Source organism: Pteropus medius, unplaced genomic scaffold (assembly GCF_902729225.1).
Source record: "Pteropus medius unplaced genomic scaffold, Ma_sr-lr_union100, whole genome shotgun sequence".
Lineage (NCBI taxonomy): Eukaryota > Metazoa > Chordata > Mammalia > Chiroptera > Pteropodidae > Pteropus > Pteropus medius.
Window position 1 is genome coordinate 10,223,919 of NW_024346062.1, and position 24,877 is coordinate 10,248,795.

At 34.8% G+C, this 24,877-nt stretch overlaps 3 pseudogenes; 1 reads left to right on the plus strand and 2 right to left on the minus strand.

Moving 5' to 3' along the window:
- Positions 1 to 1,035: 1,035 nt before the first annotated feature.
- LOC120612637 (uncharacterized) lies at positions 1,036 to 1,153 on the minus strand (annotated as a pseudogene).
- An 8,699-nt stretch (positions 1,154 to 9,852) lies between these two features.
- LOC120612592 (high mobility group protein B1-like) lies at positions 9,853 to 19,296 on the minus strand (annotated as a pseudogene).
- Positions 19,297 to 21,523: 2,227 nt separating this feature from the next.
- Positions 21,524 to 22,881, plus strand: LOC120612525 (60S ribosomal protein L5-like; annotated as a pseudogene).
- The last annotated feature ends 1,996 nt before the right edge of the window (positions 22,882 to 24,877 follow it).

Here is a 24,877-nt window from a genome sequence, read left to right on the forward strand (position 1 = left end):
ATACCCAAATTAGGTTTTAAAATGATCTCTACAACTATAGTCTGAATAAATTTCAGAGAAGCAAGATTGTTAAAGAGGCAACTATTTAGGAAGTCATTACAATAATCCATCTGAAAAACAATGGTCACTTAGCCTGGGTGGTAGTAGAAATGATAGAGAACAGAGTCAACATTTTTGACAAATTCTCTCTTACAAGCAAACAAATAAGACTATGTTACTAGATTAAACTAATCATCTGTTTCAGGATATTCCATGGTCATTACTGGCTGCATCCTGTGACCATCTGGAGACCAGAATGACTGGCCAAGCCCTGTGTCTTTACACACACAAAAAAACAACTTTTACAAAATTCATTGGCATGTTCCTCAAAGTTTGTTGTGTTCTTTGAACTCTCCTGACCTTGGGAAAATGCTTTGCTCACAGAAAACTTTTCAATCAAATTATACTTGAACTCTTCTTAAAGATCTCATGGACTTTTGTATTAAAAATACTATTTTGTACATCTCTATTTCCTTTGTTGACTTTAGATTCTACATTTCTCTCATAGAGCAAACAGAATAAAGGGAGATAAGTGAAGAAAATGGGTTTTAGAAACCAGACTGGTCTAGCTCTCAAATCAAAGCTATACGCCTAGCTACAAAGACACTTTGTTATAAAACCAGTTAGGCAATGTTCATTCCATAAAAATTTATTGAGAACTGATTATGGTCTCTGATTTATGTTAGATGTTATGGATGACAAAGTCATTGCCCTCCAAGGAACTCACTATCAGACTAACAGATGGAGGTTTTTTGGTAATAGTTAAGTGATTTCAACCTGACACATACACACATAATTTAAAAATATATAAGAAAGAGAGAACCATAGTTTTATTTACTACTAGCTTTATATAATCAAAGCCAAATGAAAGACATAAACTATTCTCTAGTGGATTTTATTTTATTTATTAAATTTTTTAGGTGAGGCAACCCTAGGTTGACCTCACAGATTGCAAGGACCTTGTCAGCTTACAATCCCTTATTTTTTATTTTTTTAAGCCTATAACACCTGGACTTCCTAGGTGGTCTCCCATCCAAGTACTAACCAGGCCTGACCCTGCTTATCTTCCAAGATCAGACAGATTGGGCTTGTTCAGGGTGGCATGGTCGTAGAGCTCTAATGGATTTTAATACCATATATTGTAAATCTAGATCATCTAATTTCATCTAAATTGACTCTCTTCCCACCATCTGATCCATATCTGCTAATTAGTTACAATTTTCTCTTAACTTGTTTCTACAGATCTAAAATGATTCCTTATGTTTTCTTTATAATATAAGAACTATAAGCATAACTAAATATGGACAGTTGTTGAAAATGAAATCATATCTATATGGAAACAAATTTTTCCGAGATGACCTTTAAATATTTTTAAAGAAGCTCCTAGCGAGAACATGGATCTTTAAAATAAGGAAGGAAACCCATCCTATTGCATTTAATTGTTGAAAAGTGTCCTATGTCCTATTTAAAGAATGACTGAGTTTGTTCCTTAAAATCAAGTTAGTTAATGATAACCTCCTCTGACTCTGGAAAGTTATCATTTCTTATTATCTAAAATGCTAGCAAGATACTATCTTACTTCTTTGTACTGAGTTGAGATATATCTGAAACATATCTGAAAACTGCTTACTTACTACAATGCTTAGTAAACTAGGTACAAATGAGTAACTTTTTTTATGCTAGGTTGTCTGTGTATCTTCTCTGTTACTGATTTTAATTACTGTGAAGTCTCAAGTGGAGTAGAATTTTGAAAATTTCAATCGTTGAAACTTCTCCACCAATCTTGGTGTTAATTAATTCATTTATTCAGCAAATATTCATTATCTATCATGTACCAGCCAGTGAGAGTACATAGCAGTGGAGATAAAATAATGAACAAACAGAAAAGCCCCTTGCCTACAATAGTCTGCACATTCTAGTAGATGAAAATAGGCAATATAAGAACAATCAGAAAAATATATAGTGTGACATATGGTGATAAGTGCATAGAGAAAAAATAATCCAAGGAAGGGAAGATGGAGTATTGGTTGATAATAAATTGTAATTACAAGAATAGACCCACTTATCTCAATATCACAGTGACTTCACATATTTGATATACATCTGTTTATTACTTGTAAATATTTATATATAAGGATTCCCTATGAGTTTATGTTATATTGAAAATAACTGGTTCTATATTTTGTATATAATCGATCAAATTGTATATTGAAGATGAGCTACAATAACAATAAAAATGAGTTGTTCTATGTAAAGTTCTGCAGTGGAACTCAACTGGAGTCAAGTTTTAACATCTTAGAACTTTGTCTATTTTCATTACTCAGAAGTGAAAACTAGCTTTTGCTGGCTTTACAAAGTGGAGTATATAATACACTGGTCCTTGCCTATTTGCCTGCATTTTACTTTCCAGAGTATAAAAAAATACACCCTACATTTGAAGGTCTTTTTGCCCTTCACGTCAGGTTTTGCTGAACATTCTAGGAAAGACTGTTCTTGTTTCAAGTTAGGATAACCTGGAGTAGACTAGAACATAGGTACTTAATTAGATACTCATTTGATCACATTGCCTATCCCTTTTATAAACATACTAGGTTCCTCAGGACTTCCTGTAACTTAAAATTCATAGCAGGCTGCTTCCGAATTTTCTAAAACGAATTGACCTCACAAAAGATGAAAATATTCTTCAAGTATATAATATTTTTAATATTTTCCAATATTAAATCTGACTAGTCACTCTGAACTCCATTTCTAAATTCTATTGCCTTCCTACAACCAAAACCACATCCATGTTTCTGTTTTTTCTTCTTCACCTAAGTAGTGGTTTGCTGGAAAATGTCTAACAGCTGGTTCTGTAGCGTAAGAAGATCTATTTTATAGTGTTTACACATTTCTGTGGTATAAATACTCCTGCCATGGCTGATTTCAAACTATCAATATGACGTCACTGAAAGTGAAGCTGGAAAGATGTGCTCCTAGTTGGTTCTCATGAGTCGGTTTGTGTGAGCTCTAACACAACATTGACATGACATGCTTCTTCACATCACACTGGAAGGCACACAGAATTTGACCTGTGAAAAATTTTTTTAACTGTTTCAGGCAGCTTTTTGGGTTATAATTGAGGTTGAACATAAAATATTTGCATCTGGAATCTGGACTATAAACAAGACAACTGCCAAGTTTCAATCATTTTTTAGTATCAGTAATAAAGATTATTAATGATAAATTTACACTTCAAAACAAAGAACTAAAGACTTTTACAAATTCATGATATTCAGGTGCCCCCCAAATACGTTCTTAACTAATAAAAGCTATTATTTTTCGAGTGGTAAAGGCCTTAGGAAATTTTATTCTTGGCATCCCTATACAGAAATACTAGCCAGTTCATTATCAGCAAGCCAGCACACGATTAACATTACAAATATTATAAACATAACAATGTTTAATTATAATGATGTTGGGTAATTTTTATTGTTGAAGGAGAAAAGTGTTTTCCTTGAAGATAACTCAAAATGAGCTATTTTGAAAATTTTATGCAAAATTCCCAGTAACATGTTTTGACAATCCCGGCAAACTAAGTTTGAAAATAGCAACATTTTAAACTTCCAAAATATTGCACAATACATTAAGTTCAATTTCATGCTTGTAAATTACACATGAACTCACACAAACAATTTTTTGTCATTGCACAGATATGCAAGACCTTCCAACTGCTGTCCCTGTATGTGCATAGAAGAGAGTAGAAAGTGGCCTCTGAATAAGTACCACTAATAGTGGCATGCAGATACAAGCCATACACACAGGATATTGCATGTGCTGAGTGGGAGATGAGGAAAATATTCAGAAAAGATTATTTTCACACTTACTAGAAATATATGAGATATTTTAATTTCAACTATTAAGTACTTGAACTATGAATTGGAGATATACCAAAACATATTTTTTATAAATTTTCCATTGCGTTTTTAGACAAGCATTAACTTATTTAATTATTTCCATCTACACATCTCTCATAAAATTATCTGAGAATTGGAAAAAAAAATTAATTTGATTAGCCTGTCACCCCAAATTTTTAAAACATGATTTTCTCACAGACTAGCCGAATTTTTCCATCAGTCACTAGTTTAAAATTTTTGTTAGTCTAATTCAAAGAAGACTGAACTTAATTATACTTTTCATTTTGAAAATGTTTATTCTCGTAATTCTAGAATTATTATCTTCATTTTATACATGTGGAAAGAAAGATTGTGATGTGCAACTAGTTAGAAATGATATGCAGATTTTTTAAAACTAAAAATTCAAAGCATTTTATAACCATTTAGAGGAAAATAACATATATTTCAGATTCTATTACTATAGCCTTTTCCCCGGATTTTAAGGGTACAATATGAAATTTCCTTTGAACGCTTCTCTCATTTTACCTTCTCCTTAAATGTTGATGTTTCGATGGTTCCCCTTTCTTACATTATATTTTCTCTTGTGTGACACCTAGTAGAATTCTTACTTTGCCCTCTATGTGTCTTAGTTGCACTTGCCCTTTTGCATTTTCATGGAAATCATAGACTCAACTTATCAAAATACACACAGAAGACGTGGAATGGGGGTGTGTGAGAAAAAACCTACAGGGGAAAGAGAATAGAAAGAAAGATTGGGTGACTTTGTAGGGCAACTGTCAAATACAGTGGTCGAGAGATCTGCAGCTACAAACTTGTGCTACTCTACTAAATTGTATCAAGCAAAAAGAAGAAAAACAAAAAATAGATGCTCCCTTTTTCTCTAAGTTCAGTTCCTCTGCAGATAAAGTTGTTTCCCTGTGGTAGCTAACTTCACCACTGTGTCTTCAAAGATGGTGATGCTGCTCCCTACCATTTGATGTTATTGAAAAAGAGATTAACATTAGAGTTCAGATTTCTCATTCAGTGGAAAAATCCATGCTTAGCCCCATGAACTTTCAAGGCTGTATTGCAGAAGAATGCAGTTGAGTAACATTGGCTGGAAAAAGGACCAATATGCTTTTCTTTTTAATTCTTTCTGATGAGACATTATATTTATATCTGACCAAATTTCCAGAAATTTCCATTTTAAGGACTGTCAATCAGGAATAGTATTCAGGGGATAAATGTGTACATGTCTGGACTCCAAGGCTGCTAAAAATGTTCCAGCTGCCAAGCAGAGAGAGTGAATGTTTTGTCAGCATGAAGCTGAGGGGTGAATGAGGACAACAAAGCTGGGTATACTGCCACAGTTGCCTGGGTATGTTCACCTCACGTCATAGGTTTCCCTTTCCCCCAGTTAGATCTAATTCTTCTCCTTTATGCTTAATAAATACTCATATATTCAAATTTAAATGTAACTTCTTTGTATATCTGTGTATGTTTTTAGATGTATTTTATATCTCTTTTGAGATAAAGACTAAGTTTAGAGATCGTCTTCTGTTATAAAGCAAGTGATCTGATTCATAGTAATGTGGACTATGGAACAGGGCTATGATGCAGAATAAGGAGTTGGTTTGCCAGAGAGTACATGAGTATTCATTTTGCTGCTCTTTAAGCCATACAAATATGTTCTATATCCTATTTAAACTGTCTAATCTATCACATAATTTAAACGAATCGTAAAAAAAAGATTAACAAGTATAGCAATGTGTTAGAACTTGATGGAGTTAAATGATGAGTACAAGTATGTTATGTTATTCTCCATACTATTTGTATACTTAATATATTTTATGATAAAATATTTTTAAAAATTTTAAAAGAATAAAGATTGGAAGGGGAGGTAGTGTGGCAAAAGAGAGAAAATGAATGACAGTACACTAAAAGAATATTCTCTCCGTAATTGTAGAAAGACTTTTTTCATGGTAAGCTGTGATACTTACCAGCTTATCATTTTTATAAATATAGTCCTAAGCAGTTGGACTCAGTGAGTAGTCTATTCCACTTACAAACAATCATAACTACGACATTTTGTCAAATTATAGACCTCATGGCTTATTACATATGCCATTCAAAATGCGTGGTGGTGTCTTTCTTCTTCAGGTATTGTACACTAGAAATAGGCAGGCTGTCACAAACCATCCAATGCTGTTACAATTTATTACCTTGTATAGGCCTTGGGTTCAGACTAGCTTAGTAATTCCCTGGGTAAGTTTCCATCTTTTTTTCATCTTCCTCATTAGTATACTGAGAATAATAATACCATCTAACTTATAGAGGTTTTGTGAGGATTAATGTTACCTATTATTATTGCTATTTGCAAATGACAGGGTTGTAATGTCATAATCTATAGTCCTCTAATACTGATAAATAAATGCAAAATGAGCACTTTTGCTTGTAAATTTACATATAAATGTAGTCACACTGCAGGGAGATAACAAAAGAATTCTGAAACAAATATAAACATGATAATACTAAAAATCAGCATATGGCAGTACTAAGAGGGTCTCTGCAGAACTGTCCATTCTTGAAACTATTCTTGATATGTTAGTATTTTTTTTAAATCAACATGTTTGATCCTTCTTATAGTACAAGGTATTTTAAGTATAGCTAAGGACTTTTGATTTGCTGAAAAAAAAAATACATTACCAAAAAAAGGAAAAATATTAAGATGGACTTGCTCCCTTGGAAATCAAAATTGTAGTTATTTCTACCAAACAGAAATTGTTTGACTAAAGACTCACATGTGGTAGAGGAGCCTAAATATTAAATTTTATACAGTCGATGGTTGCCTCACTTAACAGGTTGTGTAGGCCACAAAACACATCAAAAATAATATTAAGTCCAACATTTGAAAGACCAACTGAACTGTATAAAAACATGTTTGTGATATTAAAAGATGCCGTAAAACCATATGATCTTAATTTTGATTTATATATTAATTTCTGCCCTTTGAATATCAGTACAAAATCACCAAATTAGCTTTAAAATAATAATGCTGTTATCCCCTGATGATTTTAAACTTGAAAACCAGAATTATATCGTGCTGCTTTAACCAAAGGCAGGCATCATTTATGTAGCTCAACATTAGTGTATTTTCGTGTTCAATCTAGAGTAATGTGATTATGATCAAGATTAAATCAGAGGAATGGACTCAATTAATTCTTGTCCTTTCTAGCCTGTACAGTTCTAGAATTTTTTTGAGTTTGAAGTTTTCTATAGTTATAGATGCAAATGTAAAATACATTGAAATTTTCTAAGCCTAATTTATTTGCCCAGACTTCCCTCGTTCTCAATCCACGAGACTGAGATAAAATTGATACCACTTCCTGCTAAAGTGGTGACTCAGGAAAGCAAAAAAGAGTAGTACATCTTTTAGGCAAGAGGTTAGTTCTCTTTCTAGAGCTGTTGAGAAAAAGGCTCCCTTTATCTGCTAAGGTTTCTAAACTGCTAGTGTAAGTTTGGAGCTGCCTAGATTCTGCTTGCTGGGAAGGCCTGCCTAGGAATAAAGGTAACTCAGAAGAAAGCAGAGCAGATCAAAGAGGAGAGATCCTTCTTGATGACAGTGTTTAAATCTACCTGAAATAGGTCAGACCATGAACTTTTCAATTTCACAAATGAAGAAACAAGACAAGGATTTGCTCTAAGGAAACAAAAGATTATGCAGGAAAGAAAGAAATTATAAAATGCTACATGGCTCATGCTCATGAATAGCTTTTACACAGGCATAATAATGTAATTACTGAATATTACAATATACTTGTATGAGGTGGATGTGAAGATGAGAAGAGAGATAGAAATGAAGATGGTAATGGTGAAACAACAACTAAATCCACAACCACTACAGTAGGAAGTTAATAGGTAATGCCTAAAGCTGCAAAATCAAGAAGCAGCCATATAAGCATATTATCCAGAAGAAACTACCACCCCCACCAAAAACAAAAACAAAAACAAAACAAACAAACAAAAAACATAGAAAGATTTAGAAATCTTTAGAAATCTTTGTACTGGGTACTTGGTAGTCCCTTTTAACAGGGAGATTTATAGCTTTCAGTTCTACAGGCAGTTGGTTTACTTATTTGATTATTTTCTTCTATTTTATCTTATTTCACTTTCTAAAATTCCTGTTATTCAGATATTGGACTTCTTGGATTAGTCCTTTAGTCCTCTGATTTCTAATTTTTTTTCTCTCTTACTATTCTATTCTCTCATTGTCTTTTTGCTTTACTTTCAGAGAGATTTCCTCAACTTATCTATCTTTCCATACTTTAATTTTTTAAAAAAATTTTACTCTCATAATTTGAATTTTTAGGAGCATGTTTTTTTCTTTAGAGATGTTTGGACAGGTGATGATAGATAAATGATAGATGATTGATAGATGATAGATGATAGATAGATAGATAGATAGATAGATAGATAGATAGATAGATAGATAGATAGATAATCACCCTGTTCTAATTTTATGGCTACAGTATTCTCTCATGTCTGTCTGGGATATGAAAGATAGTATTTCCATTTTCTTCCCTCGCCTACATCCATCTCTTTAATGTAGCTTTTTATCTGCTTATGTCCATCTCTGTCTTTCACATCAGAGGCTCTCTGCAGATGTTGAACGGCCTCTGGTTTTCTAAGAGATAGGGGACTAGAAAGCTGATGAGAAGCTCTAAGCACTTCTGGGTGCCATATGTTGAGAAGGGCTTGCTCTTGGTGGGTAATTTGGGTGACCATTTGATTGAAGAAACCCTAATGTCAGGATCTTTAGGTTTGTTTGGCTGATTAGATTCTCCAGAGGTGACTTTTCCATTGCTGGGCCTAGAAAGTAGGAGCCAGAAGTGAGCATTCTAGGAACTAATTGTGAGAAGACAAGATGGCTATTCTCAGAATTCTGTTTGTTAAAATTCACTTAATTCCATTGTTTTTAACATGGTAGCTCTAGCTTTGGTTTTGCCTAGTGTTCTTTTCAAAGATCTTCTCTAGAATAAGCATGCAATCCTCTGCCCTAGTTGGAGATGCACAATTGATTCGTTATACAGAGTAGAGGAAGAGTTCTGTGGTGGGGAGGATTCCAACACCTTACAAACACTTTCAACTTATTCTCCTGTTGATAGCCTCACATCTACCATAGTTCAAAAGCACCTAATTCAAAAGCCAATGATTTGAGCCTTTAGGAAATCTGAAATATGAATTAATTTGTTTCTTGACTTTCTGCAAAATTGCTTTCTAAAGTTTTTTTCTAATAAAAAAATTTGTATCTCCATAGAAGCATTCAGAATGTCAACAAAACAACAGCACTTTTTTTTTTCTTTTGCAATTACAGAGTGGTATTCTGTTAACAGAACAACAATTATTTCATATAAACTGCATCAGAGACAACCAAAGATGAAAAACTATCATCCCTATATATGACTAATTTGTGATGTGCACCAACAAGAACCTGTTTTAAGTTTCTATGCCAATTTACAACCCCCATACTGTACCAGGCAAGATTAGAGGCCATTGAAATACTACCAGGACAAGGCTATCTAAAGACACATTCGGTAGTGTGTTAACTATACAAAAAAAGACACTCTGCAGCAGTGATCCTCAACCTTTTTGGCACCACAGACCCATGCTCCTATGAGAATCTTATGCCTGATGATCTGGGGTGGAGCGAGGTGATGATGCTAGCGCTGGGGAATGGCTGCAAACACAAATGAAGCTTCACGTGCCTGCCACTCACCTTTTGCTGTGTGGCCTGGTTCCTAACAGGCCACCAACCGGTACTTGTCTGTGGCCTGGGGATTGGGGACCCCTGCTGTACAGTTTAAAAACAAATCTTACACAGCCTCAATTTTTTTCTTTTTAAAAAGAGTGAATTGTATATAGGGGAGTAACTGCGCTAGAACTAACATCCATTATCATCTTCCTCGTCTTCCTCCTCTTCCTTCATTTTCTTGCATTTCTTGACTTCACAACACCTTTTTTTTTTTTTTTTTGCCATGTCAGGCTTTCCTTTAGCTTGTTATGCAGCAATATCCTTTTCATATTTTTCTTTCAGCTTAGCAGCAGCCTTCTTTTTCACAAAGCTGCTTTGTCACCTGCAGCAGTGTTATTACACATCTCTCCCAGCTTCTTTGCAACATCACCAATGGATAGGCCAGGATGCTCTTCTTTGATTTTTGGGCGATGCTGAGAACAAAACAAGAAAAAGAACGAAGGAGACCCCTTGGATGCATTGGGATTCTCTTTGCTTCCCCTTTAGGAGGAATGTAAGTTTTCATTTCTCTTTCATAGTGGGCCCCGTCCGCCTTTGCCATGTCTTCAAATTTTCCTTTCTCTTTAGCATATCTGGTCTTCTACTTCTCTGAGCACTTCTTAGAAAACTCTGAGGAGTTGACTGAAGCATCCAGTTGCTTCTTCTTTTGCTCCTCCCGGTGAGTTTTCACAAAGAATGCATATGATGACATTTCGCCTCGTGGCTTTTTAGGAATCTCCTTTGCCCATCTTTCATTATTTTTCCTTAACAAGCACAGAATTGCCCAGTGCCTCTCTGGCTCGCACTATCCCAGCGCTGTCTATGGAGCTCAAAGTACTGCAATGGCTGCGTGCCTTCTAAAGTTTTAATAGATAGTTGCTATGTCTATGTTTGCTAAAATTTTCTTGTGTTGACTTCTCTTCTGTCCTATTTGTCTTTAAGGGTTTGCTCTTCTTTTGAAATAACCTTATCATTTTGATAAAATTATCAGAAGGAAGCAAACACAAGTACGCATGTTTGACCTTTTGTCTTTACCTAGAAGTCTAATCTTCATTTTTCATTAATTACTACAGCAAGCATCTATAAAGATATAGGTGTTTATGTGAGATACCTATACATAGATATCTTTTTAAATGATTTAAATTGAACAGACTCAGGCAAAACATGGAAACTCCTATTTGGCTCTCAAAATTTTACTCAGCTATTATTAACTTTTATCACAATTTATACATTCCTTAAATTGTCTCAGAAAAAGCTCTCTTCCTATTTTCTAGTTCTCAAAACTGAGTTATTCTATACAGAATTTCCTTCATATTTTAAATTCAATAGGAGATTGTTTTACTAATGTATGCTCATTTGATTTTAAATCTATTTATGTATTACATATGTTTTTATGGCATATAAACAATGAGCAAGCTCTAAAAGCTGTTTTTCTTTTAGTCCTCATTCTATTTCTAATGATAAAAATTAAAATAATATTAGCGTATTTGCTTTGACAATTACTTATTCAAAAGTGCAACTTTCAGGTACATCTTAACACAATAAATTTAACTTTATAGAATTTATGGCATTATCTCTGCTAGATGGTAAACATCTAGATATCAAATATAAGTTAGTATTTATGTTTCTGTGTTTCTGTATCAGGCACAGTAAATTTTACCTTGAACTTGCACAATAAATAATTTCTGAATTGAAGTGTGATTGATATTCAGCATAATGATTATAAGTCAGGATTACATATAAGAAATATAATAGATTTATAATAGTCTTTAGATAATTTTTATAAAAAATTTGGCATTAGAATAGTAATTAACTCTTTTTCTTCTAGAAAAACCTATGCAGTTTGGACTGTATAGGAAATAGGAGAGATGATTAGGCAGAATGTCAAAGAAGGTTGAATAAGTAGTCAAATTTTATTTTTATGCTGTTGCCTAAAATTTAACTACTTGGTTTCAATGCTTGGTTCTTTGATGCTTTAGAAATCTGTTTAGAAATGGCACCTAAGTCCTCAGAGTGTACTTGTGTGTTATCTCTTGTGTTCCTTGCCAGCACCAGAAGACAGAACCAATATTTTTCCTTTCTAAGGGTAAAGAAGTTCACAGAGATCACTTAGCTAGTCAGGGCTTCTTCCACAATGAGTTGTTTCAAATAGGTATATCAAATCTTTGTTCACTTGATAAAATAAGGACCTCATTAGCAGTAAACATTTTCAGGATTATTTATTCACTCCATCTTATCATCCAAAAGAGTTGTGAGTCTGACAAAATTTGGATCTCTCAAAAAGGTTATCAATAAACACAAGGCTTTTATCTACCAATTCAAAACAAAATTGTCACTAAGAACTAAATTACAAATCCTTTGAGAGTAAAGACCATTTTATTTATCTCTCATATATCTTCATCACCCTAGAGCTCTGATGAATGTAAAATAGATGTTCAGTGTCATTGTTGGTTGAAAATTGACAGGAGTTTACAAATGGTCTTAATCTTTTCCAATTTTATGTGGATTTTTATTGAAATTTATAACCTAGGTAATGTTAATTACATTACTACATTAAGATCTATAATTCACATTTCTGCTGGTTAGTAAGTTTTCCAGAGTTTTTTTTAGCAAAATGAACATGATGTGTACTTGGCCAAAAAAGTCATAAAAGTCACTAAGAAACTTCACTTTTTTTTTACTTATCACTTTATTGATTCTGCCTATTCTGGTGTTCCAGAATTATATAAATCCCAAGTACGCTTGTTTTTGAAGGCTGGATTTTATTTGGAAAAGGCGATCCTTCCCACTTTTTGATAAATCACCAATTTATTCCATTCTCAACTTCTAATAGTATAAAATGTGCTTCTGGAGTCTCTTCATCAGCAAACACAGCAAGCATCTTGGCAAAAGGACAGCCCAGAAACAGAGATGTTTAGGGTTTACAAATCTATAAATACAAAATGAATGGATTATGTTCTGGTATTTATTCTACTACTCATGTGATTTTTAGCCTGTTATACCACATTTAAATATTTATACTGTTGTCTATAAAGCAGAAACACCACCTCCTGAATAGTTTCAAGGAATAACCAGTGAGATCAATTTTAATACTAAAATGTGTGTGCTCATGGATGTAATGAGTCATAATTGATTAAAAAAAAATTAAGTATTGAATTGTATGTACATGTTGTTAGGTACTATAAAGAAGGTTAAAATTACAGGCTTAGAAATGATTCTTTAATTCTCCCCAAAATTAGATTAATAGCTTTCTTTATAAAAATTTAAACTAGTCTTAAATGTTTAATATTTAATAAAATATACTTACATAATATCAAATAAACACTAAGAGTCTTGCTAGCCATCTTAGCTTGGTAAACAAGGCACCCAAAATTACTGAACAATCTAGTTGTCATTAATCTTTCCATATACACAACTATTATGTTTAAGACTGACAAGTTACCATTATGGCCTAATTATTGGTGCTCACTCTGAGCATAATGCAAAATATTTACAATGGAATAAAAAATCCATACAACCCAATCGCCTTGGTACAGATAAATTCTACTTTTTTATTTTTGTTTTAGGAGAAATATAATTGTCATACTGTATGCTCAGCATTAAAGAAGTAAAAACTACAGTTCCCAAACCTTCTTTGTTTAAATGTGTTTGCAAATGTTCTTAGTGAATTTCTAAACCATTCCCATCATCCCCTACCTGCAACACACACATATATTGAGCAGAAACCTAAATATATGAGCTAAATCATAAAATTTCTAGAAAAAGCATAAACATTTATTGCAACCTATGGATAGGCAATGACTTTTTAGGGAATAAAACACACAAATTATAAAAGAATGAAACTGATAAATTGAACTTTCTCAAAATTAAAAAATATATATTTTTTGACAGACATCTTAAAAAAAAAAATGAAATGGCAAGCCAAAAGGTGCAAAAAAATATTTGGGATACATGTATCTGACAAAGGAGTGGTATTCCAAATATGTAAAGAATTTTACAACTTAGTAAGAAGATAACAATCCAAAACAATATTGGCAAGAGATTTGAACAATCGTTTTACAAAAGAAACTATCCAAAGGACAAATAAGCTCATAAAGAACTGTTTGATGTCTTCAGAAAACTGCAAATTAAAATCACAGTGCTATATCTTTACGACTCTATTAGAATGGCTAAAATTATTTTTAAAAGCTGACAATGTCAAATGTTGAGGAATGGCACTACTTGAATCCTCATATATTACTACTGGAAATTTTAAATGACACAATTACTCTGGAAAACAGCTTGTAGTTTTCTAAAAGCTTAAACATCTACTTAATCATACAACCCAATCATTTCTTAGATATTTGCCCAGGAGAAATGAATACTACACAAAGACTTATACACAAATATCCTTTGGAGCTTTATTCATGATAGTTCAAAATGGATACATGCCAAATGTTCATCAACAGGCAAATGGATAAACAAATTTTGGTACATCCATAAAATGGAATACTACTCAGGGGGAAAAAGTTATATAACAGATGCACATAACAACAATGACGAACCTCAAGAAGTTTATGCTAGATTTAAAAAAAAACAGACCCAAGAGAATATATACTATTTACAGGAATTCTGGAAAAAGCAAGACTAAACTATCATGATAGAAAGTAGATCAATTGACTGAGGTTGGGGGTAGAGGGAAGATTGACCGAAAAGGGTGTTAGGGAGGCTTTTGGCAGGTGGAAGGGGTGCTCTGTATTTTGTAGTGGTAGTTTACTTGGGTATATACATTTTTCAAGACTGTGCACTTTATCGTATGTGGGTTGTTACTCAGTATAGGGTTTATTTTTTTTAAGATGGCTTCCTAAGAAAAAGAATGTAATCTATGGCTGAAAACAGTATTTTTAATTATAGATTTTAGAAAATAGGACATCTCTGGGTACATCATTGAAACATCCTATGTGTTTTTTTTTAAACCCAGATCCATTGCATGTTACAACTTAAAATGACTGGCAAAGCATCCTGGTTGGCATGATGAGAAAGGTAAAGAAGTCATCATGAAATCAAAACTCTATGATTCCTATTAAGCTTATGAGCTATTATAGAAGCTCTGGCTTTGTGAACATAAAAAGTACTGTCCTTGAGATGCAATCACCACAAAAATAAAACCGAAAGGGCTGGGGAGGTAATGAAAGGGGGGTGGTGCTAATACTAAGCTGGCTCCTTTGCTGGGACTCTTGTTATCTTGTTCTGCATTTATCCAGTGCTGTATTTAGAAAGATTAAATCAAAACTGTGAAATTAAAACATGATGAGTGACAGTAGTAAGAGACAACAGCTGTGACATTAGATTTTCAACATGTCAGGCCTGAGATCTGTGTTTCAGGTCACTTTTTTCCACTGGCACCAATCCTGAAGGACAAGAATTGTCTTTCTATTGGCTGTTTTCTAACCCACCTGTTGCCTCTACAGAGTAAAAGATTAACAGAACTTCAATGGGAAGTCAGCCATTTCAGAAGTCTAGGCTGAACAGATCTTTATACAGCACTTACCTTCAGAAGTCTAAGCACTATATTATCTGGTGTTATCAGCAATAACGATCTTATTCTAGGTACAGAAAACTTTTCTAATCACAACACACACTTTAAATATACATCCGTAATTAAAGCTCTACTCTTTATCAGTTACATGAAAAATAAATTATTTGAAATAGTTATAACTAATGTATAGTCAAATAAATCTAAAGTAACTAAAGAATTCAAAGCATAAAGGGAGTTTACCTTATATTTTTCTTTCTTTTAATTTTTTTTTAATTTATGACTTTTTTATTTTTTCTATGTCTTTGTTGAAGTTCTCACTGAGATCATCGAGCATCCTTATAACCAGGGTTTTAAACTCTGCATCTGGTAGATCGCTTGTCTCCATTTTGTTTAATTATTTTTCTGGAGTTTTGTTCTGTTCTTTCATTTCATGTTTCTTTGTCTCCCCATTATGGCTGCCTCCCTAAGTTTGTTTCTATGTATTAGGTAGAGGTGCTCTGTCTCCCTGTCTTAGTAGAGTGGCCTTATGTAGCAGGTGACCTGTGAGGTCCAGTGGAGCAGTCTCCCTGGTGTGTCCCTTGAATGGTGTGCCTTCCTATTGTATTGAGCCTTGGTTGCTGTTTGCACTCACTGGGAGGGATTAACCCTCAGGCTGATTGGTTGTGAGGACTGTCTGTCACTACAGTAGAAGAGCTGTTGTGCAGGACCAGAACATACAAAACAACGTTTACTTTAGCGGGACTTTGGTGCCTGCCCAGTCTGCCCTTTGGATGTGTTGTTCATGGAGGCAGCCAGGTGGTTCATGCACAGGCCCTTTAGGAGGAACTTCAGTTGCTTTCTTCTCCCTCAGCTACAATCTTCAGTGCTTTTCATAACTAGAAATTGTGGGGCCTTCTCTTCCCAGCACTGGAACCCTGGGCTGGGAGCATGGTGTGCAGCTGGGAGCCCTCGTTCCTCAGGGGGAAACTCCATAGCTGAGTTATCCCTCCCAATGTTTAACTGTCACATGCAAGTGTGGGACCAGCCTGTTGCATGTCTCTACCTTCCTACCAGTCTTGAAGTGGCTTCTTCTATATGTCCTTAGTTGTAGGACTTATGGTCAGCTAGACTTCAGAAGAGTCTCAATGACAGTTGTTCTGTAGTTTAGTTGTAATTTTGATGTGGTCATGATTGGATGCAAGCACAGTGTTTAACTATTCCATCTTAACTGGAAATTCTTTGTTTCTTGATAAGTACATAATTTCATAGTCCTGAAACCATCTTTTTCTACAAGATAGTGTTATTGATAAATGATTATCATCGATATTTAGATAAACGATGTATGATATATCCATAGGATGAAATATTATCAACAATGTAAAGGAGCAAACTAATGATACATGCAAGAAAATGAATGAATCTTAAGTGCATTATGCTAATGAAAGAAGCCAAATTCAAATCTACATACTCCCTGGTAGCATTTATATGGCATTCAGGAAGAGATAAAACTATATATAGAGAAGGCAGATCAGTCATTGTCAGGGATGGAGGTTAGGGGAGGATTTGACTTTAAATGAGTATAAGGGGACTTTGAAGAGTGATGAACTTGTTCTGTATTTTGATTGTGGTGCTGGTTATATGACTGTATGGATTTTTCAAAACCCACAGAACTATGCAGTAAGAAGGCTAAAAATCACTGTATATAAATTATACCTGAATTTTTAAAAATCGACATTTTCATGCAACCATCCCCCTGAAAAAACACGTTTTAATGTAAAAAAGCTATTAATGGTTGTCACAGGCATTGCAGATCTAAAATTCCTCATTACATTCTAAAATTATAAACTGAATCATCTGTCTGTTCTATTAATAGAAACTGAACTGTGTAAACAGCAATATTTTACAAAGGATATAGACCTTATGAAGCGTTGTAGATACTATTGTGGGTGTTTTTTTGAATTTATGTTTAGTTGTAGTTAAGTATAAGAGGTATTATATATTTGAAATTTTCTCTTTTACATTTGAGAAATTAAGACACTCAAATGAAAGAAAAGCAGGAATTTTTCACCAGTAGATTACTTACATTCAGTTTGGAATACTCCGTGAATGTTTTTAAGTTACCTTCATAAATTGTTAAAAATGGATATAATGTTTAGCTTGTGTATAAAAATACTAGTTATCCACCCTGAAAATGTCAAACATAGACAAACTTCAGAATAGTTAGATATGTGAATGTTATCAATTCTAAGAAGATAAAAAGAAACATACAAATGATGAAATTTAACAGACACAAAGAGAAAAGAGAGGTGAAGAGAAAGATGAGTAGTATATACCCACTTCTAACACAGTAGATACAAAAGTTCTCCCTTATCCACTGTGGATAGGTTTCAAGACCCCCTGTGGGTGGATGCTTGAAACTGCAGATAATACTGAACTCTATATATACTTTCATGTTTCCTATACATACATACCTACGGTAAATTTTAATTTATGAATTAGGTACAGTAAGAGAGTAACAAAAATTAGTAATGAAATAAAACAATTATAACAATGTACTGTAATAAAAGTTATATGAATGTGGTTTTGCTCTCTCTCAAAATATCTTGTTATACTGTACTCGCCTTCTTGTGATGATGTGAGATGCTACAATGCCTATGAGATGAGGTGAAGTGAGGTGAATGACATAGGCATTGTGATATAGTGTTCAGCTGCTGTAAGGGTTACTTGAACACAAGCACTATGACACCACACAGTCCATCCGATAACTGAGATGGCTACCAAGTGACAAAGGGGCATGTAGCATATACAACATAGATACACTGGACAAAGGGATGATTACATTCCAGGCAAGATTTCATCATGCTACTCAAAACAGTGTGCAATTTAAAACCTATGAATTGTTTATTTCTGGAATATTTCATTTAATACTTTTGGACCACGGTTGACCATGGGTAATTGACTCTGCAGAAAACAAAACTGCAGATAAGAGAAGGCTACTGTAGTCATACTGCCTGTTATTGATTAAAATATTAATATTTTACTTAATGCATTGGTGGCATAAGTGAGCTAAATTCTCACCTGTCATAAATAGAAAACAATGGGTAATAAATTTCCAGGCATATAATATGCACTCTATAAATGCTGCTTCTTAATTTAGATTAAAAAAAAATAAAAAATTATGTTTAAGTATGAGATGTTCACCATGATATCCATGATTCACTATAATTGCAAAACAGTTGTTTTTTTGGAGGGGAGGGTGAGATGGGGGCTTTCTCTCCCTGTATGCTCCCTATTCCAGCCAAATGAAATCACATTCACCATGCAACCATTGGCACAAGCATGTGAAGGGAAGGAGATTGGTGAATGTAAAAAGTAAGGATTGTGAGAAGCTGGTATACCTTAATCAAATCAAATTATATCAGTAGACCTCAAAAGACAAAGCATTTAGTGTTGGCCAATTTGACAGCTTCGTGCTATTCTTCTTTGCTTACAGAGAAAAGATCACACTTAGCCTGGCATAACAGAACTCTGATTTTACTTTGCCAGCTAGCCCCCTGGTATATAGCTCAAATTAGAAACTTTAGAGTACTTTTCTTTAATCTTCTTAATATTGCAAACATAATTGAAACAAACTGAAAAGACCTTTGTTATATTTCAAGAGTATGAATTTTATGAATCTTGAATGCAGACTGCTATTTCAGGTTGTCTTAGTGAGGTGGCTATAGGAAATGTGTGTTCTCTACATCAATATTTTAGTTGTAATTGGTTGGGTTCCTTTGGTTGTAAGCAGTAGAAACCAACTGGGGCTAACTCTTGGCCCCATAAAAAATAATTAATAATAAATTATAATAAAATAAAAAATAACAATCAAAAACAAGTTAAAAGTAAACCTTGACTTTTAAATAAAATAATAATATTGTGAAAGATGCCGGGTAGCACTTAGAACAAAAAGAATAGTTAAACAACTGGGACATGGGAAGACAGCAACTAGATTTACTCTGTTATTCTTGGTGGTAAAACAAAAACAAACAAACAAAAACTACCACTGAAATGACTCAGCTTCAACTACTTCCTGCAATTTTGAAACTTACACGCATTTCAACGCACAGGACAGAGAGTCATGTGTTTTACCCTTGGGAGTTAGAGGGAAGAGAAACACTTCCTATACAGAAAATGATTGACATCCTATACAGAAATTGTGGAGAGTTTAAGAGCTTTCTCAAAGGAAAGAGGGAGAATAAAAGCTGAGCAAATAAGAACAGGTGCCCGCTGCAAACTGTCAACAGCTTTTAAAAAGACTTTAATATCTTAGAGCTACCTTTCTGGTCCAACTTCTTCTTGTTCTTCCCTTTGATTATAAGGATTCCCTTCCCTGTCTTGCCCTGGTCCTGATATATTTTCAGTTTGGCTGTCAGTGTCAGTTTATAGTTTTAGTTGTAACTTTATTTCTTTATTTTAGGGATTAATTTTTGTAGTCAAACTGATCTTTGTGGTAGAATTTTGTCTTACCCTGTCCCATGGATAGATTAAAACATAAGAGATTTTCTATATTTGTCCAGTAGTATTTCATTGCTTGGTTATCATAATTAATAACTACTGTGCTCTTACTGTCAACTGAGCATCGTATTATAAGTGTTGCAGAGAAAGTTGCCCTTGAAGAGTTCATTATCTAGCTGTGAGAATACAAGATAAAAGTATGAAATAACAGCTAATGGGAGAGAATGATATATAATTATTTTATAAAATGTCATCTGGTTATTTTTAAATAATGCTTATTTTTAATGTTATTTTTCACATAATGAATGCCCACTTATTGAAAATAGAATTCCCAAATCTCCCTATTAAGGGTTGAATTGTGTCTACCAAAATATATATATTGAAGTCCTAACCCCTGGTACCTGTGAGTGTGACCTTGTTTAGAAATATACTCTTTGTCAATGTAATTGACTTAACATGGAATCATTATCCAATATGACTGGTCTTCTGATGAGAGATATAAGGACAGAGACATACAGGGAGAATGCCATGTGATGACAAAGGCAAAGGATTGCAATGATTCAGCTGTAAGCCAAGGAATGCCAAGGTCCATGACCACCACTAGACGCTAGAAAGAGACAAAGGATTTTACTCAGAGTCAGGAAGCACAGCCCTACTGACACCTTGATTTTGGACTTTTAGCCTCCAGAACTATGGAAGAATACATTTTTACTGTTTTAAGCCACCCAGTTTGCACTTTGCTATGGTAGTCACAGGAAACTAATGAACCCACATCTCTCGTTTCTTCTCTTTTCCTCCACCAGCACCATATCGTAACTCTTACCATTATTATAAAGCAGTACTTCCCAAATTTTAATATACACACAAATCTCTTGATGATCTTGCTGAAGTGTTGATTCTGATTCAATAGTTCCGGATTGGGCCTAAGAGTCTGCATTGTTTTAGAAGTTCCCAGGTGATCCAAAAGACCACACTTGGAGAAGCAAGGCTAGTAAGGGAGCCAGCAAGGAAATCTCTCTGTCAGGTGTATGTCAGATCTAGGCTTTTTGACAAAACATGAAGTAGAAAAAATTATTCATTGACATGAAAAGAAAATGAATAAACAAGTGCAATATCCGAGGGAAAAAGAATAAAGAATATTTCAAAATACAGTCCCATATTATTCTCCAACCACTCCCACATTCCTCTCCCCCCGAAAAAATTTAGAATACAATGATTTCAAACTTGCTTTCAAAAGATGTGAATGCACGTATCAAAATAATAATGAGTTGATATTTTATGTGGTCACTTTTAATTTTATTTTGTAAATGATTTCAGAAGGAAACGGTGAAGACTGACAGACATGTGAGCACCATAAGAGAACAATACAGGCCAACCACTCTGAGGTTAATAAAGTTTCTATTGTACTTGGGAATAGTGGCTGTTTGCAAAGGTCCAAATTACTTTCAGAGCTTTTCACTGCCTATTTTAGAACTTCACCATCAGAGATAGTGTTTCTTTATCTGGGGTCTGGCCCAGGAGTGTTTTAAGGCTCTATGAGTAATTCTGATACAAAATCAGATTTGAGAAATACTAACCTGAAGTAAAAAAGTTTACAGGTACTTTATTTTATTTTATACCCAAATTTCAAATTAAAAAGAAAAAATCTGTATTAATATCCAGTTTAAGCAAACACAATATTATATATAAACCAATTTTAGAAATAATGATTGCCTAGTATTAGAACTTCAAAATCAATTTTAGAAGACAATATTTTAACCCCTGTCCCCCTCCCTGGAGCTGTGCTGAGCCTGCAAGTCTGTGGTGAGCCCCTGATCCGGATCTCTGTTCTGTAGGATGGGGTTTGTTAAAGTTTTCAAGAATAAGGCCTACTTCAAGATACCAAGGGAAATTTAGGAGATGACAGAAGGGTAAAGCTGATTACTATGCCAAGAAACTCTTGGTAATCAAGGTTAAAATTAAGTACAACATACCCAAATACAGATGACAGTTCATGTAACCAATAGAGATACCATTTTTTAGATTGCTCATGCCCCTATAGAAAGAAATATGATAGTTTATGCAGCTTATACTCGTGAACTCCCAAAGTATGGTGTGAAAATTGGCCTGACAAATTTTCCTGTAGTATATTGTAATGGCCTGCTCCTGGCCTGCTCCTGGCCTGCAGTCTTCTCAATAGATTTGGCATGGACAAGATCTAGGAAGACCAAGTGGAGGTAAACAGAGATGAATACAATGTGGAAAGCATTGATGATCAACATGTTGCCTTCACTTGCTATTTGGATGCAGGGGTTGTCAGAACTACTGGAAATAAAGTTTTGGGAGCCCTAAAGGGAGCTGTGGACAGAGCTTGTCTATCTCTCACAGTACCAAGTGATTCCCTGGTTATGATTCAGAAAGCAACGGACTCAATGCAGAAGTAAATCAGAAGCACATCATGGGTCAGAACGTTGCAGATTATACACGTTACCTAATGCAAGAAGATGAAGACACTTCAATAAAACAATTCTCTCAATACATTAAGAACAACGTAACTCCAGACATGGAGGAAATGTATAAGAAAGCTCGTGCGGCTATATAAGACAATCCAGTCTATGAGAAGAAGCCTAGGAAAGACGTTAAAAAGAAAAGGTAGAAATGTCCCAAAATGTCTCTTGTCCAGAAGAAAGATCTGGTAGCTCAGAAGAAGGCAAGCTTGCTCAGAGCTCAGGAACAGGCTGCTGAGAGCCAATAAACCAAGCCACAATTTTATATGAAGATTTTTCACACAAAGACAATAATAAACTCATTGACCAATCAAAAAAAAGAAAAAAGGCGGGGGGTTGAGGGGAGGACAATGTGTTCTCAACTGTAAGAATTCTCCTAGAGTCTTCACAGAATGTCTCACACTCTCATCCTCTGGCTAGTAGTTTTCAAACTAGGTGTGCACAGGAATCCCTGATGGGAGGCTTAATAAGATCAATTTCCAGTCTGCAGACCAGTATGTTCTGAGTCTGTAGTTGGGAGTATATATTTGTCAACTATCCCCAGCCCTCTCCAAGCAGGTAGTCCATGGCTACAGTTGTAGAAATACTGCCTTACTGTTGCTCTCTTGTTGAATCCTGGAGATAATGAGCATGACAGCTCAAGAATCCAAATTTATACAGTCAGCAGTAATGTAAAGTCTATGTGTGGAGCCAGAGGGAAGAGAGAGTAATCAGGGGGATTGTTTTATAATTATATATTTATATAATTATAAATTACATTATAATTTATAATTATAAATGTCCAACCAATGTACTGTACACTTGAAACTAATAATAAAATAAAAATTTTTTAAATGTTAAAAAAATGATAATAATAATCCAGATTTTTAACAATCTAAATCTACTCCAGGACCTTTTGTAGTTTAGTGACAGAATGAAAATGAACATGGAATCTATCAGCAACTGAGATGGCAGATAGGACATTATGAAGTGTTCCCTGGTTTTTACAGTAAGTCACTCAAGGCCCACTCATAATGCCAAGTTCCAACCTGATTTGCGTCACCGCGATAGTGAGTTTGTGCCAAACGTATTGAAAAGATAACCTTACAAAATGTGGGACAAAAATAAGATGCGAGCTTGGTACGACAGAAGCAAGATCTAAATGGAGGTCATCTATAAGTCATTGTGGAAGCAGATGTTAGGGATTTGTTCCAGCAAGCTTTTGATGAAAGAATTTGATTAGTGGACTGTTTAGCTCTTAAAGTCAAAGAAAACAAAGCCAGTCAGTTCCCTGCTTGGTAGGGATTCAAAAGCTGTAAAATCTGCCCTGCTGTTTAAAAGGCGGGACCGGTCTGCCGTGCAGGAAAGGACTCGGGAGCAGGCGTCTGCAAGGACAGGCGGCGCGGAGCTGCTGACCGGGAAATCCACCAGCGGCAGTGTGGTGAGTCAGCGCTGAGTCAAGCTGGGCTCTACGTGCTGACCAAAGCGGCTGCGGCCCAGACCCGCAGCCACTAAGTCCGCCGAGCTCCGGGTTTCCTGGAAGACCCTCCTGCGCGCCGGGAGGGCGGCATCTCTTCCACTCCCAGCAGGGCCCCTGCAGTCACACACTGGCCTGCACGCACAGCAGCCTGGCCCCAGTCTGGTGACATCCAGGATTCAGCACGGAGGGGGAGAGTCACATGTGACAGTTGGTTGCAGAGTTTAGGCGGATGCTTCAATCCCATGTGTTTCCTCAAAACTGAGATTCCAGTGGCTGTGGGTTTTTTCGTGTTTGTTAGCTTTTTCATTTCTTTTTTTTCCTCCCTTTTTCCTGGCAGGAGAGTAACACGTTGATCTTTTTATAGTTTCCAATATTTTAAATGAAGCACAGGAAGAATTAATTAATAAAACATGTGTTGAAAATTGTATATCAAATCATCACACTGCTTTCTTTGAGGTCTAAAATTATTATAATGTTCCCAGCTGCTTTGAATGCTGGGTAACTGGGGAAAAAGACGTATTAACTGTTCTAACTTGCCTTTTGTTAGTTTAAAAAAAAAATCTTTGGTATTTTGTTCAATTACCTTTTCTAATAATTAAATTAAAGACTGAAGACACATTTGGTAATAATTTGACGTGGGGTTATGGAAGAACAAGGGAGCCATGTCTTTCTGTGTCCTATACCTTGATTAATATCTGGTTGCCCTGAGGTACAAGTGATAATCTGTTGGTCTTATAAAATATTAACAATGATTACACCTATGCTGAAAGTAGATAGCAAGTATTATGTCATTAACTGTAGCTAGCGAGATAGTGCTGGTACATGTAGGATAATTATTATTTAGGGGCAGTTTGAGGCTGATTTTCAAGACGGAGTCAGACAGGGTCTTTAAAAGTTGTACCAGCTGCTGCCAGTTGTTCTGCTTCTTTGGGAGAATTATATCCCTCTTTATCCATGTGTGCGTGTGAGATGATGCAAAACATTAGAGTGGTTCTTGTATCTTGACAACTTTTCTTGTAGAGAAGGAAACTGAAGTAATTAGAGGTTGAACTGACTCACAAAGGTTACACAGCAGCATGACTACCCAATTTTTCGAAGGAGGGAAAACCACCAAACTGAAACAAAACAAGGAAACATGAAAATGTGAGAGGTGGTGAGAGCCCAGAAAAGCAACATGAGTAGTATAGACCAGAAATGGAATCAAATATACTAGAACCATTTGTAACCAGAGATATG